General features: G+C 36.9%; 1 long non-coding RNA gene across 23 annotated transcripts in view; it reads right to left on the minus strand.

Annotated features, from left to right (window-relative positions):
* LOC110386958 overlaps nt 1–16,080 on the minus strand; it is a 225,482-nt gene that overhangs the window by 130,244 nt on the left and 79,158 nt on the right. For 17 of the 23 annotated variants that reach the window (XR_002432353.1, XR_002432344.1, XR_002432343.1 and 14 more), the window contains 3 exons: nt 10,197–10,305; nt 7,501–7,626; nt 393–567 (listed from right to left, as the gene is read on the minus strand). This is a non-coding gene — a long non-coding RNA (uncharacterized LOC110386958). Of the gene's footprint in view, nt 1–392; nt 568–6,934; nt 6,983–7,500; nt 7,627–10,196; nt 10,311–16,080 lie in introns of all 23 variants that reach the window. The other 6 variants (XR_002432347.1, XR_002432319.1, XR_002432324.1 and 3 more) reach the window with 4 other exon arrangements.

A 16,080-nucleotide genomic window follows, 5' to 3' on the forward strand; every position in this document is an offset into this window, starting at 1 on the left:
AAGGAGTATTGAAATTGAGAAATTATTATTAATGCCATGGATAGCTCCATGTAATTCTCTGATAAAATGAGTAGGGCTCCCATGCCCTACATAACCCAAGACATGAGTATTTAAAATCCATCTTTATTAACGCTCTACCTGACAGCTGCGATGACTCTGGTAAAACATTTGAAATCTGTAGGGTTAAATGTAGGGCATCCTTTGTTTTGGGAAAGGTTAGAGAGAATGGGCTTGGTTTATAGAAACACTTTTTCTGAACTCTTCACAACCTGAGTGAAAGGCTACAATCCTTACAATTTTTGTAGATGACCTACAAAAGGTCTGCTTGCTAAATTACCCACTGTAGAATTTACATTTTACCATCTTGAACAATGGATTCTTGCAACAATTACTTTGAGCTATTAAGAGCTGATCTGAGTTTCCTCTATAATCTTCTCCATTGCCAAACACGTCTTTTCCAGGGAAGTATGTGGGTACTTGGAATTTTCACAGGCTTCCTTAAACTGTAACAGTTTTGTTTTATTTTTGGAGTTTGTGGTTCTTCAGTGTGGGACTGTCTTTATGTCTCTAGAAAGAAGAGCATATAGCACACAAAGCAAGCGTTATTGGCTACTGTGAGGATTTCTGATGTCAGGTTTGTAAGCAATCGTTTTGTTTGCTGGCTTGCAGACTTTGGACTTAAAAGTCCTTAACTTGCAAACTGTGCATTACCGAAGGATTCTTACAGGAATGCATGCTAGAGAATTAACTTTAATTCTAACCTTTTCTTTTATTAATAGAAGTCAGGCATGTAGTGGTAAATTTTCAAAGCTCTGTGTAGGCTTTTCAGCTGCAAGACTCACACTAAATTCAATAGGCCATATGTTCTATTGGCTTGCAGGCTGCAGAGGTTAGTTTCATGATATAGCTTATTGCAAAAATTGTTTCAACAGCTCCATCTTTTGAGAAAAGACACCAGTTTTGGATTTGGGAAACCTGAACAAAGTTCTTAGCCTATCTACATTCTTCTATCATCTTAAACTATTCTTTTAATGAACACAATATTTTTGTTTCCTTACCTGACAATCCTCTTTCTTAACAGCAGTATGTGAATATGAAACAACACAGATGTGATAAAAGAAGCCATAATGCCAAGAATGTGGTAGTGTCCAAGCAGATGGATTACAAATGTCAGAGGCACTGTCTAAAAGTTTCAAAATACTTAAGAATCCACGACAACATTACCTTTGCTTTATTACATTAAAGCAATAGTATGATCAGTGTTGTTTCATGAAACCTTGAGCACTATCATATACAATTAAAGAATGGTCTAGGTTGGAAGGGACCTCAGTGACCATCGAGTTCCAATCTCCATGCTGTGGACAGGGACACCTCCCACTAGATCATGTTGCCCCAAGTTCCTTCCAGGCTGGTCTTGAACACTTCCAGAGATGAGCTATCCACTTCTCTAGATAACCTGTTCCAGTGCCTCACCACCCTCGTGAAAAATTTCTTCCCAATATCTAATCTAATCCTCATTAGTTTAAAACCATCACCCCTTGCCCTTTCACTGCATGTCCTTGTAAAAAAGTCTTTATGTTTCTTACAAACTTCCTTGCAGTATTGAAAAAGTATTGAAAGACTGAAATATCCCTAGAGCCTTCTCTTCTCCAGGCCAAGCAGTCCTAACTCTCAGCCTCTGGAGAAATGCTCCAGCTTTCTGATCATCCTTGTGACCCTCCTCTGGACCCACTCTGACAGATCCTTGTCCTTTTTATGTTGGGAACCCCAGGGATGAGTGCAGTACTCCAGGTGGGGTTTCATGAGAGTGGAGTAGATAGGGATAATCAACCCCTTTGACCCACTGGCCACGCTTCTAAATGCAGCACAGGATATTTTTGACTTTCTGGACTGGAAGCACACACTGCCAACTCACATGCAAGTTTTCATAAACCAAACCCCTCAAGTTCTTTTCTTCAGGCCTGCTCTCTGTTCATTCATCCTCCAGTCTATATCGATGTTGGAATTGCCCTGACACATGTGCAGCACCTTGTACTTAGCCTTGTTCTACCTCCTTTGGTTCACATGGATCCACTTCTTAAGCCTGTTCAGGTCTTTTTTCATGCCATCCCTTCTTTGTATCACATCAACTGCACCACTCAGCTTGATGTCATCTGAAGACTTTCTGAGAGTGTACTCAATTCCATAGTCCATGTCATTAATGAAGATATTAAACACTGTAAGTGCGAATACAGAGCCCTTTAGGACACCACTTGTTACTGATCTCTGCTTGGATATTGAGCCACTGACTACAATTGTCTGGATGTGGCCAATTAGTCAATTCTTTATCCAATGAATAGTCCTTCTTTCAAATTCATCTTTTCCAATTTAGAGGCAAAGATGCAAGTATGGTATAAGAAAAAAATCCTACTTCCTAATACCAGTTAAGAATGGAGCATAATTCATTGAACTTTCCACCTTTTTCTTTCTGTCTTCACAGAACTGTGGGTTTTGTTTTGCTTTGCTTTTTTGTTGTTGTTGTTTAATTTTGTTGTTGTTATTTAAAAGTAATAGAGAATATATGGAGTCTCAGGGATTTGTACCGATATTTAGAAACTTTCAGATGAAATATAAAGTTCTCAAATTGGTTTAATTTTAACCAGGCCTTCTGCCCAGGCACAGCTGTGGCACAAAGGGAAATAGGCTGCTTCTTTGAACAGATAATCAGTAGATGGATCTTCCACTTACATAGAAAGAACTGTTCTTATTGCAAAGTAGGGCTAAACAGGAAAGCCTAGATTTGCACTCTCCCCCTCCACCCCCCCAAAAAATAAAAATAATAAATTAAGAGAAATAGCTGAGGAAGGGGAAGAGGAGAGGAAGCTTGCTCACAGGATGAGACTTTATGTGACAATTTTCAGCTGGTAGAATACTTTTATGAAAGTATTTTAAATTCCTGAATATAGAGATTGATAATGGAAATGCTGACAAACCATTCGGTGTTCACAGCACTGTAATATTCTGTTTAACACAACCAAAATTGCAAGGTATGCTTTTTATCCTATTCTGCTAGGAAGGCAATTACACAAGCATCTTGTTGAAGCAGTTTATAATATGATTAAATAGACAACATTAAATCAACTGGTGATTGAATCCTCAAGAGAGAACATATTTTAGTTAAACTTGAGAGTTACCATACTTCTTTACACTTAAAAGCCTTTTAAGCAGGACACATGATGATGTGATACTACTCATCTTAGGCTCAGGTTGAAAATGAAGGTGCTTTAAAATATAAATATTGTATTTTTTCTGCTCCTGCTATCTTAATTTTAATGTTTACAGAATGTGATGAAAGCTGGATATATTTGCATTTTATTTAATCTTAGGGAAGACTAAACTTCACACATCTGGTGGAGGCAATCTTCTAAAGTGTTTGCTTATGTAAATTAAAAATAAGATTTCACCTGCTACATTTCTAAGCAATTTGTTTGTGCTCACAACTGTAACTAACAGAGATTACACTTTTGAATCCACATAATTCAATTTGTACTTCCCTCTAATTCACCTCATATTAGTATTTTTTTGTTTGCATCTTTATAGTCCTATGTTCATAAATATAAATTAGAAAGATTTTGTTTGCCAAAAAAAAAAAAAAAAAGAAAGAAAGAAAAAGAGAAGTAAAAATCTCCCATAACTCTTCTCTATTATGTATACCTGTTCAGGAAGAGAGAGAAGTTGTCATAATATTCAGACAAGAAACTGAGCATAAAAATATATATTTTGCAAGGAGCTCTTATTTCAGGATTATGATCAGAGTTCAAATATTTGCAGATTATTAATCTTTTTCTATAGCTGATACTGGGGAAAATTAAAATATTCAGCTCAATTAATCATTCATTATAAATCAATTTCTGTCACCTTGTCCTAATTGTTGTTGTCTTTCTTTGCATGCCCTTCAAATTGTCAATGTCTTCGTTAATGCAATGTCCAGACCTCTAGGCAATGTTCCACATGAATAGCATTAGATCATCTATATGCAAACCCTTCTTACCTTCCTGAGCTGTGAAATGAACATGCATCTTGAAATTAATATAGCCTGATTTATTTATTTGCTACTCAGTTGTGTTATCAACTTTTGTACTTTTGTCTTCAGACTGTCAAATTAGTAAAACACCCTTTCACAACCTATCTTGGTTAACTTTCATATGAGCATTGCACTCTCTCCAGCTGATTTCCAACTCTGAACTACTATATGTGGGAAGACTTCTGGGTAGCTCCTTAGAATCTGTGTTGGTGCCCTATTATTTGCAGTTTATCAAAAATCTCCATTTAACATTCTACAGCCCCTTTTCAATCCATTTATCAGTATTCAAACCCAAACCTCTATGAATTAATCTGAAGGTGAGATTTTGCAGGAGATTTGAAAGCTTTACTAAAATCAAACTGCAGTGCACCTACAACTTCCCTTTACTCACAAAGTTAAAAATTCTGTGCAATACAAAGCAAATAAAGTGAGCCTGGCAAGATCTATTCTTTATAAATTGAGCTGCATATTGCTCATGGTTATCTTTTAGGAAAATTAATTAGACTAACAGGGCAGCTATTGCTAAGAGTCAAAATGGTGCAAGTCCCTCGAGGACAGCTGCTCCTGTGCATTGCATCCTAAATTAAGAATGTGGCTCTCTTGGATTTAAAGAACTGAAGTTTGAAGCAGGTTGAAATAGCAGGATCACTCGAGATGTGGTATGTGACCTTAAAGTTTCTGAACCTAAAAAAAAATCTAACAGCTTGACCTTGAAATAGATAGAGGGTAAAATTCAATGTAATTCAGTTTGTCCTTATAAATGTCTGAGATAGAGGGGATTTGTACACAAATCTATCGAATTTCCAATTAAATGAAATGGAGAAATGCATCTCAGAATAGAACAGACCATAAATAGTAATAAATCAAGTATTAATTAATATCTGTCTTTGCTGACCTTCATGGGCTTCTTTCAGCCTGTTACTTCAGCTTGTCAAGGTTTCTGAGAATCGAAGACCTGCTTTGCACTAATTTTCTATATTGTGTAAACTTGATGATGGTGTGCTCCATCCCTTCACCAGTCTAACTGATGAAGATGTTAAACAGCATCAGCCCCCAAACTGCCCCTGAAGAATACTATTCATACAAGCACTCATTTGTTCAATGCAGAGAAATTAAAAGTGGTATTAGAAAATTTACTTTCACGATACAGCTCCTGGGGGCTACGATTAATTTTCTTAATGTTGCTGAGAGTTTCAAAATGTCAAACATAGAACACAAATGTAAAATCAGGACAGAATCAAAGGTTACATCTCACACCTAAGTAACTATCAGTATCGCTAGTTTCAAAGTTAGAATGATTTACACATAGACATTTAACTTCATTCATAACAATACTTACCTGAATTCAAGGACATAATCCACTATATTAAAAGAAATAACTCAAAACATAAATCTTTGCAAAATTCAGAGCTCTGTTATATATTTCTTGTTTCATCTCCTAATAAATGATTTGCCCATCTGTGACAGGGATATTGAAGCAATTTACCAGAAGTGTTCTTTCCCTCCTTTCAAGTTTTACCCAAGCAGTAACCCTTGACTAATATAAATTATCATAGCATTATGGTTATAGTAGTCTTTACATTTTATATTCGAAACCTCAAAAAAGGCAAAGTTTTAGACAGTTCTGAAAATTTTAAAATTATAATAGTCATGCATTCTTATATGGACCGTGAGTATAGCAAATGCTAATCATAATACTAAAATTTACCACAGTGAGTAAATTTTATTATGGAACCACTGCAATGCTTCAATGAGGTGAACAGGTAATGCTTCAGCTCAGGGAAACAACTACATTTCCAGCAGTTTCCAAGTACATGCTTCTGAATGTGTTTGGAATGATAAGCAAGGAAGTGTTTTAGGCTCTTATCTCCAGATACTAAAAAACAGTCTTGGGAGAAGAAAACCTATTTGCCATTCTTATTCACTAACTCAAGTAGATATCTTCCAGGCTCCTACCATACAAAATCATTTACGTATGTGTGTTTTGTATCTTGGTCCACATAAATGAACCTCATATTTAGCATGAGATAAATTTACTTTTTTTTCCTTTTTTTCTTTTATTTTCCTTCACCCTCCACACATTGAAATGATGCGAAGCCCCAAAACTTTCACTGAAGAGTAAACCTCACACAGCTTAAAGAGTGATAATAATCCAGCTTGCTTTACAGGTCAAGGAAACTCAGAATAAGACAGTTTCTTTCCTTCCAGAGGTGGCGTCTCATATTTCCAGTTGTATCATACATCATTTGTGCATATACACGAGAAGTATATTCTCACACTAAGCATGTTCCTATTAATGATAGCTTCCATTTTCCACCCTCTTATTAAATTACGTGAGATGGGATTTAAACACTAAGCGGAAAGTGTCCAAACACATTCCAGGGCTAACTTTCTTGGTGTTTTTATGTTTAATAATGCTTCAGTGAACAGTTAACATATCCTACTAATCAACATAATTGTATGTGATCAGAGACTTTTGTAAAAACATAAAAATATCTACACGTCTCCAGAAAAGCTATATGTATGATAATCACATTAGCTGTATATTTAGGTGCTAGCATATTGGTAGAATATCTCACTTGTCAAATGCCTGACTTTGAAAGGCTCTTAGATCTTACCTTTGAACCTTGTGATTTTGCACTAAAAGAGCAAGAACACACCCACAACGACAGCAGTTATTTTCAAATGCATCTGTGTGATGCCTAATCTTCTCCCTACTTCATCTTTTTAATATTGACAAATTGCCAGGAATCATAACAGATATTGCAAATTGGTGCCATATAGCCTTTTGATTCTGTTTATTAATATCGTATGTTATAGTAACAACAAACTTTGAAGATCTTCTCATCTTTGAAAGACGGAAAGAATTACCTATCCTGGTTCACTGAGAACAGGCTGGAGATTAGCTGCGTCCATAACCTGTTAAACAAAACCGTGAAGAACTACAACAGTACTAAACATCTCCAAAACATTTTAACACCATGTGTCTTTAATCTTTACCTGTTGAGTTAAAATGTAAGTTAAATGATCATCAAGTTAAACATCAAAATACTTGTTTACAAATGTAGACTGACATTTCAGATGACAGACTCTCCCTCTGATTCTAAATACTATTTTAATTTAAATCACAGAATTGGCAAGAGTCTATCCAGTGGTTTATAGGGCTTTCCTGGATTATCATGCAAAGAAGGAGGCTGAGGCTACAATTTCTTTTAAGGGAGGATCCTTTTAAGGCAATAAGAAAGCAGGACATTTTTAACAGAAATATTGAATTCAGAAAGGTTAAGATTTGAATTTTTTTTTCTTTTTTTGCTTCAAATGTCTGAAAAGCTGGATTTCCCTATCCAGTACTAATGCTGTTTTACTTTCAGCAGGTAGGATAGATTTCCTACAGAAATAGAGGCAGTAGAATTAACACAGAGACACTACTGTCTTACCTATATATGTGTCCCAATTTGTGTCTCACTCCATCCTGCTTTCTCTTATTCCTCATGCTGTCTTCCATTTTCCAAGATCATGATAGGAAGAATGGAAGATACAGGAAAGATCTGAAAGTGCTGTACCTGAGGACCGTAAGTGAAGAAAAAACCTTTAGCTAAACACAAGTTAACCTGTTCAAAGATCAATCTCCCCAGCATGCTGGGGGACCAGTAGCTGATTGTATTCATCAACCAGTGAGATTTGCCTCAGAGAAATACAAGTTTCTTTTCTACTCTATTGTTGGTTAGCTTTACTGCACTTAAAAGATTGTTGTAAGCTTCAGCTCATAATTCCCTTTTAATACCATTACTAGAGAACTCACCATCTGATTTCTTCTTAAGCTGAAAGTACATCACTGCATTAGGTATTCATTACTAGTTGCTAGCAATGCTCACAGTGGGGTTTTTTTGGTGTTTTTTTTAAATTGAGTTCTTCAGGAGCATTCAACTTTAATATCTAGGAAGAACTAGACCATAACATTGATATTAATGCTTGAAAAAAAATGTGTTTCACTAATTGTTATTGTGCAGCATGTTTTCTCATGCAATTTTGGTCTGAGCTAGCTAACACTCTTCCAGACACCACGGTTTGATGACTGCAGAAAAAAAAGGAGAAATATTCCCAAATGGGCACTTTGGACACAGCTTCAGGAGCCGAGGCAGATGAATTGTACAAACCTCAACAACACCACATCACACTACACAGAGACAGAAAACAGCCTTCAGCACCCTTTATTTGTTAGAATAAATATGTTCTGTAAGCTTATTTCTTAGTAACGGGTAGATTTGATGACAGTAATACCCAATTGTCTGGGCATAGCATGGACTAGGGTATTCCTGAGGTCCGGTGCTATGGCTATGGGAGCTCCCCATGGAGTCATCAGGGCAGAGCCTGGCAGCTAGCGCCTATGCCACCACCCCAGCCAGGAGCACGATAGCCAGTGGCACTAGGGCAAATCCAGCCCTAAGTATCTCGAACCTCAGCAGGAAATGGGACAGACCAAGGCTGAGACTTGTGCCCACAGATGGGGCTGGTTCAGCAATACACATAGCTGTGCAGATCAGGGCTGTGGGGAACTGAAGACTGGCCCCGATGTAGCCTTTCCGAGGCAGTGGTCCGTGACATGTGGTCCTGGGCCATGAGGGGAGAACAGGGGGGCTGGACAGAGGCAATCATGCTCATTAATGTCCGCAAGGCCCTGGCACCAGCTCCATTAGGAGTTTAGTCCTGCAAATATTTATGAGTAATTCAACAGGTTTGCTTCCTTGTAACATGTGAAAACAAAACGGATAGGAAAAGCCACAGCAAAACTGCTGACATTTCTTCATGGCTGCGCAGCCTTCTATTAAAAAAAAGCTATTTATTTTGAACGTGGAAATCTATGAGTTCAAGTAAAGATCACCATAAAGGAGGTGACCCACAAGATACTAAAATTGCCTCTTCTCTCTTCTATTAGCACCTGAAGGCCTCCACCATGAACGGTTTCCAGAGTGACAGAGAGCGATAGTAGAACTAGAGTACAACTGACCTTTCTTTATGCACATGCCGTAACTTTTGATTGTCTTACTGAATCAATAGCCTGTGCCAAAAGCAGCATTTAAAACTATTAATCATGAACTTCCAACAGTATTGCAGGTATTGGTGGTCTCATGAAGTACCCACATCCAGAACAAAGGAGCAGAAAATTTAGCAGGCAGTATTTGCAAAATCCAGGTCAATAAGGTTTGTTTTTTTTTTTAATACTGGTTCTATTAAATTTCCTACAGCTAAGATTTTGGTGCAAGGAGATGATTTGATAATTTTTTTTTTTTTTGACATTACATTTGAACTAAGTGCATATATATGAAGGAATATTCTTTGTTACAGAACAAGTGTATAAAACATCAAAAAATACTCCCAGGCACACTAAATTAAAATTTGCTTTCTGCAAGTATCTATAGCAGTGAATCTGGATTGTCCAAATTATTCTAAGCAGAAGGAATACCAATGGAACACAGTCCTGCAAAGTATTCTCAGAACTTTTTTGTTGCATGCCCTTGCATATCCGTGTTAATAGTCACATAAAAATTATGCTGTGCTCTGACTCTAACTCAAACAACCTGTCAGTAGCTATGAAATTATCATAGAATCATAGAATCGTAGAATGACTTGGGCTGGAAGGGACCTTAAAGCCCACCCAGTCCCAATCCCTGTGCCATGGGCACTGCCACCCACCAGCTCAGGCTGCCCAGTGCCCCATTCAACCTGGCCTTGAACGCCCCCAGGAATGGGGCACCCACAGCTTCTCTGGGCAAACTGTTTCAGTGCCTCACCATCCTCTGAGTAAAAAATTTCCTCCTAATCTAAATCTCCCCTCTTTCAGTTTAAAATAATCATTACAGCTAAATCGTATCTAAAGAAATAATTTCTAAGGGAAAAGTTAATTTACAATAGCCTGTTAAACATGGCACTAAAATCAGGTAACAGTACTCAGAAGTGTCAAGTCAGTGGTAGTAATTTTGGGTAGGGGTGATGATTTGTCTAGCCATATGAATTCCCTCACCACTGCTCAGTCCAGGAAACCCAGCATGGGTCACAGACAGTAGCACAGTGGGACTGCCTGCCTACATACAGCAACATATTTGCAGAATAAAAGTTGAAGATTGCCACTGACCAGAATTTCAATGCTCACATTACAGTTTCATGAAGCTTCACAAGCTAGCACAGTACAAATTCTCCAAGGGTTTTTCCTGCTATTCCCAAGGAAGTAGTGAGAATTAATCCTGTTCTTGGAAGGAGAAGAAAAGGAGAAACAAAAGAAGGTTTGAGTAATGTTTTTCTTTTCTCTTTATCATAAAAAAATAAGCAGTAAAGAGCACCATTTTTTTTCCCCTCACAGTTCACCTTTAAGCTCAATTACCAGTTTAACCAACCAGCCAAATTCCACTTCTGAAACTCTCTAATTCCATTTTGCCTTTGCTTTAGTGCTAATTGAAGCTGCTGCACTTTCTTTGGTTGAGGTGAACTGCTCTACTGAGGTTCCTGTAAGGAAATTGTTCCACTGTTTCCAAAGGAGACCTGAACCATGCAGAATTCTCAGTAAAACAGAAAATAGTAAGCGCTGTACTAATTTTGTTAAGTTTATGATATTAAGAACAACTACATATAATTGATCTTACACTGAAATACAAATCTGAGAAAGCTGCAGATAACACAAAAGAGCGGCAGGGATCTGGCAGAATGATTTCACATAAAGAAGTGAATATTAATTTTTAAAATTAAAGTGAGAAGTTTAACTTTCTCTTCCTTTTTCTCCTCTTCTGTAAATACATAAATATATTTCTATAAATGTGACAAAAGGTATGTATAAGTAGACATAAGTGGGCTTAACTGAATATACAAAAGCACTTCAAACAAATGACAAATGCATATCTACAGAGGTCAACAAAAATGTATTTACAATGCAAAAAAAAAAATGCTTAAAGTTACTTAGAAATTTTAAAGAGCTTACAATTATTAAGAGGCCTTAAAGTATTTCCTGTTTTAAAATATTAAAAATATTACACATATTTCCTATTCATTGCAATTTGAATCATAGAATCATAGAATGGCTTGGGTTGTAAGGGACCATTAAAAATCATCTAATTCCACTTCTCTTCTGCCATGGGCAGGATTGTCACCCACCAGATCAGGCTGCCCAGGGCCCCGTCTAACCTGCCCTTGAACACTCCAGAGATTGGGCACACACATCTTCTGCTGGAAAACTGTTACAGTGCCTCACCATCAACTGAGTAACAAATTCCCTCCTAACATCAAATCTAAATGTCCCCTCTTTTAGTTTAAAATTGTTATTTGCAAATACTGATTTCTCCACTGCTACCTTTACATCTACAGAAAACATGTGGCATCTACGTATGCATATGAATACTTAAATATTAATCACATATACTTTTTGAGTAGTGAGATTGCTTATGTAGCTTGTAGTCTCCCAAAATAAGGTTTCAATGTTATTTCTTTTTAAAGTTCAAAATTAACACAGATTAGATACCAGAGGATATACTATACTATTCACTCTACAGAACATTCCTGTATTGACGGGAAGATTGGCTGCTTAACTTCATGAGTCTTTCAATTCTGTAACTTCTTTTCTGTGAGGAAATAGGTGAGAAGATAATGTTAAGCACTCAAAGTGTTGCATTGATAGTGGATCAGTTTGGAGTCTTCATTGAATACTTCTGGATCTATATGCAATACCTAGTGATTATGGTGAATATATATACGTGCCTAAGTATTTGTCAGCTGTTATTTACTTGGTCAGTATCATGGCTGCAGTCTTTGCGTTCATAGGGAAAGGTGGTTCTGGAAATGGCATTACAATTGCTGTAAAATTGAAGTGGTTCCTGGAAAACACCTCCACATATCTGAGATATCTCAATCCATTTATAATGTGTTAAATTATTTCTAGTTGATAGCATTGCAGAGAAAAAATGCTATTTCCATTGCACAACAGCAATTTCTGATCATCAGGGCAATGCATAAAATAAAAGTTCACCTCAGTGATAGAGATACATTTTCAAATATTCATAACTTTGTGGAAGAGGTATTTTTAGGTATGAAATTCTACACAGGTGTTCAGTCTGCAAGTGAGTTCTTCTGTATATACATGAAGAAAGCTACCCAGTGAATGTATACATGAAAAAAGAAAAAAAGTTTTTTTTTTTAATTGGAAACTCTGCTCATTCCTGGCTCTACCAGTTCCCAGAGATTTGTACGGATGGGTCAGTTCTGTTTGCAAATACACTGGGTGTACCTGGTATTTCAAGTCTAACATTTTTCAAAAGATTGGGCTTCTAAAAATTGAGATTTTAATATCTGAAGTTGGGATTTATGTAGCCTAATTGTAGGCAGTGACATGGGAAGTTTGGACTTCCTGGTCAAAAGAGAAAATAAATCTCTAGAGTGCACTGCATGTTGGAAAGGTATATGTTTACTGTCGACCTTCAAGTGTTTCTTGTATATTCAATCCTTTCCTCATCCCGCCATACACAAACACATACATACACACAAAGTGCACACACGTACATATTCTATAGAATCATCTTTTGAAATGTGCTTTCCTTCTATTTTTGAGACAGTAATTGCTTTGAGGTGCACAGTCCTCCATCCTCCCCACTGCTTTTTTCAACCTCTTCTCCTATCCCAGAACTGCAGGAAAAGAAACAAGCCACTGGAGTTGGAGACTCTAAAACAGATGGCCAAATAGGTACTTCAATCATTTTATCAAAAAATTCCATTCTTTTTCAACTGCAGTGCTTTTGTTGTCAAAGATAGAGTGACAAGTGGGCCATACACATCCCTCAATGAGCTGTTTTTTGCTCACCCTTCTGTGCGAGCTTCAGCATCTAGATTTCCAACAGCTCAAAGCTGATCTGACACATCCCTTTAATAGGGTGGCAGGACATGACATATGTATGTTACAGCCTTGGGCTGCCTTCTCTATTTGAAGAAATGGCCAGTATAGGGATGAGTATGATAAGGCCTTGCGTTGTCAAAAACTTTAGGGAGAATCTCAGTGATTCAGATTGAATGCTTTTAAACATTTCCATGCAGCAGCAACAGCTCAGCTATCCTGTAAAAAGACTCTATGCCAACAATAGCGTGATTCACATATGGAATTTCTGATACGCTTGTCAGCACATCTACTAGTATCTAAATTACGAGATAAGAATCAGGTGTCTCTCTGACTCAGTGGAAGAGAGTTTCCCAGTCTTTCCTGAGTATGAGTATGAGGAAAGAGAACATTACAATGAAAAAGTACACTAAATATCCATCAAGGATTCAGAAAACTGTCATTGACTCATCCTACTAATGTTTCTTTTGAAGATCCAGTTTTAAAAACTATCCACAGCTTTAACAAATACTATTTTCCTAAAAGAAAAAGAAAAGAAAATATGCCTTAGATTTCTCCTGTATAATGAAAGCAATAGTTCACATCATCTAGGCAAATATAATTGTGTTACCAGGTCTACAAGTTTACATCCTTCTGAAAAATGTAGCAGGTTTCTTAACACCATGACTGACTCTGAAATTGTTGTTTGGCACTAGGCTCAGCATTTTCATGAGAATTTTAATATTATGCTGTCTTCACTCTGCTGCTATCAGTAAAATCCTCCTCTTCCCCTGAAACTCCATGTTTCAAAGCCTACCTGAAAGTCTAATTTCAGGCAGAAAAACATTTTTTTTCATTATAACAGGTTGATGGAAAAAAAAAATACTTTCAGTACAAGATTCTTGTTCTATACTTGCAAATGTCAATATGACAGCACCATAGTGAATGTCTTGCCTTCACTTCATGAGCAATTCAGGAGTTCTACTTCAAATTCTTTGACACTACACAGACATATTAGAGGATAGATAAGCATAAATGGGTGGTCTCGCTCTTCCCCTGTGGGTCTGCAAAGTGAATTTGACCCACACACTGACAGAATGAGATGCTCTTCAAAATATATAATTTAGCTATTCAGCATAGAATTGTACACATCATTCAGTCTCTCTTGTTCCCATGGTTTATACCCATAGCTAATTCTGATTATTGCATCAGCAAAAACCCTCTTACTTCTGGAATCAAGCTCAGACACATGTCACAGGAGTCCAGGCTGCTGTTTCCCCCAATCCAACCCTGCAAAGAATACATTCCTATTGGAGGAAACACAGATTTCCTTTCCATTTAAAGCAAGGCATGGGTGAAAAAGGACCTGGTGAAAATGGTATCTCAGCTACGTAGACAAGGGAATGTAGGAGATATGTTCAAAGTAAGTGCCTGTAACTGAGCAAACTGGATGTAAATAACCCAGAATTTTACTTGACTGTACCATTGAGACACCATAGTTTCATTTGACTAATGCCCCGGCTTTTCATTTAATGTTTTCAGAAATGCAGCATGCAGATAGGGGATTTACGTTCTGTTGTTTTCAACTGAATGAATGCTCTTTCTTCACAGGAAAAAACATTCTGCATTGTTGCAGTAACTTGAAAAATAACTAGATCCAAAGCACTTTTTTTTTTGTTTTTTTTCCTGAGGATAATCTTGCTTTTTTGAAGTGAACTAGTATAATTTCATGCACGGCACTGACTCAGATTCCAGTTATGTTTCAAGTTCTTCAGACACACCCAACAAACACGATGTTACACACAGTGAATTAGAGAAGTAAAGAAGTATGGAGTGCATATACTAAAAGTTAGCTGATCTCATAAACCACACAGAAGCATCACATGCTAAAGACAGGGTCTTTAAAGATTTGCAAAGCCTGAGAACTTTCTAGCCGTGCACCATTCATGAAGAGCTAATGTTCCATTCCATGGTTTAGGCCAGTAGTCAAGATAAAACTACAACCAGTGACTCTCAATTATTGCCTTGATAGCTTCTCAAGAGCAGTTCATCAACAGTGGTTATTCCCAGGTTAGCCAGGTCAATGCCCAGAATAAATTAGTCATGACATTACTTTGGATATGACTGTACATGAGTACTATTCACTGCTCTGTCAGAGATATACCATTACAAATGGGATATATAGTAAATGGAATTATAGGTCCCTTAATCGAGACATTTCTTCTTCCATCAAAATACTCTTGTAACAAAGTAAAATTTAACTTTCTTTGTTTCTTTAAGTCTTGTTTGGCTCCTGTTTACAGCACTTTAAACTATAGTATATAAAGGTATGTAAAAGGAAATGATATATTCAGTTCAGGAATGGAAACTCAAAAGTCTCTTTTTATTCCAGGCATATTTTCTCTGGTTATCTCTTTCTATTCACAGCAGTGCCATTTTCTGTCCAAATAAATAGAGGTTATGTAAGAAAAGAATTATCATATTGTGCTCTATGGAAGCATCTCTTAATACTAAACAATAGGTATCGTACAAACCAACATGCTACTTAAGCAATGTGGGACGCTAAATCCATTTGGTATCACACAGATCAAACCTGGGTGATTAATCACAGACTTAATAGGAAAGGTAAACAATCCATCCTCATTGCAGAGCAGAAAGCATACATCTTCTTAATCACAATGGGATTACAACATCCCATTCTCCACAGGTGTGTAGTTTTCTGTCATCAGCATCTGCTATGAATCATATGGAGTTATTATTCTTGTTTTAAACTAAATACAGGGCTGAAAATAACCATATAATATTCAATTTCTGTTTGGACAGAGAGAAAAGAAATAGTTATTTTATATGTAATTTGAACTGCAATATTTCTTTTGGCTGTCTCATTTGGAAACTTTTTTTTTTCCCAAGCGTTGTTATCAATATGCTATATATAAAACCACTTATCACTGGCATTTTAGCTTATTAAATAAACAGCAGTTAATAGCACTTGCACAGAAGGACTAGAGTTGAGCACACAAGTATCACTATGTTCCATTTTTTTGTACCAGTGGACACAAAGCTTATGTACTGCACCCTTTCTTTCAGGCAGAAACAGGTATATCTACAGATTTTCTATTCTAGTCATAACAAATGAAGGGAAGGGAAGGGAAGGGAAGGGAAGGGAAGG

The sequence above is a fragment of the Numida meleagris genome, chromosome 1 (assembly GCF_002078875.1).
Source record: "Numida meleagris isolate 19003 breed g44 Domestic line chromosome 1, NumMel1.0, whole genome shotgun sequence".
Taxonomy (NCBI): domain Eukaryota; kingdom Metazoa; phylum Chordata; class Aves; order Galliformes; family Numididae; genus Numida; species Numida meleagris.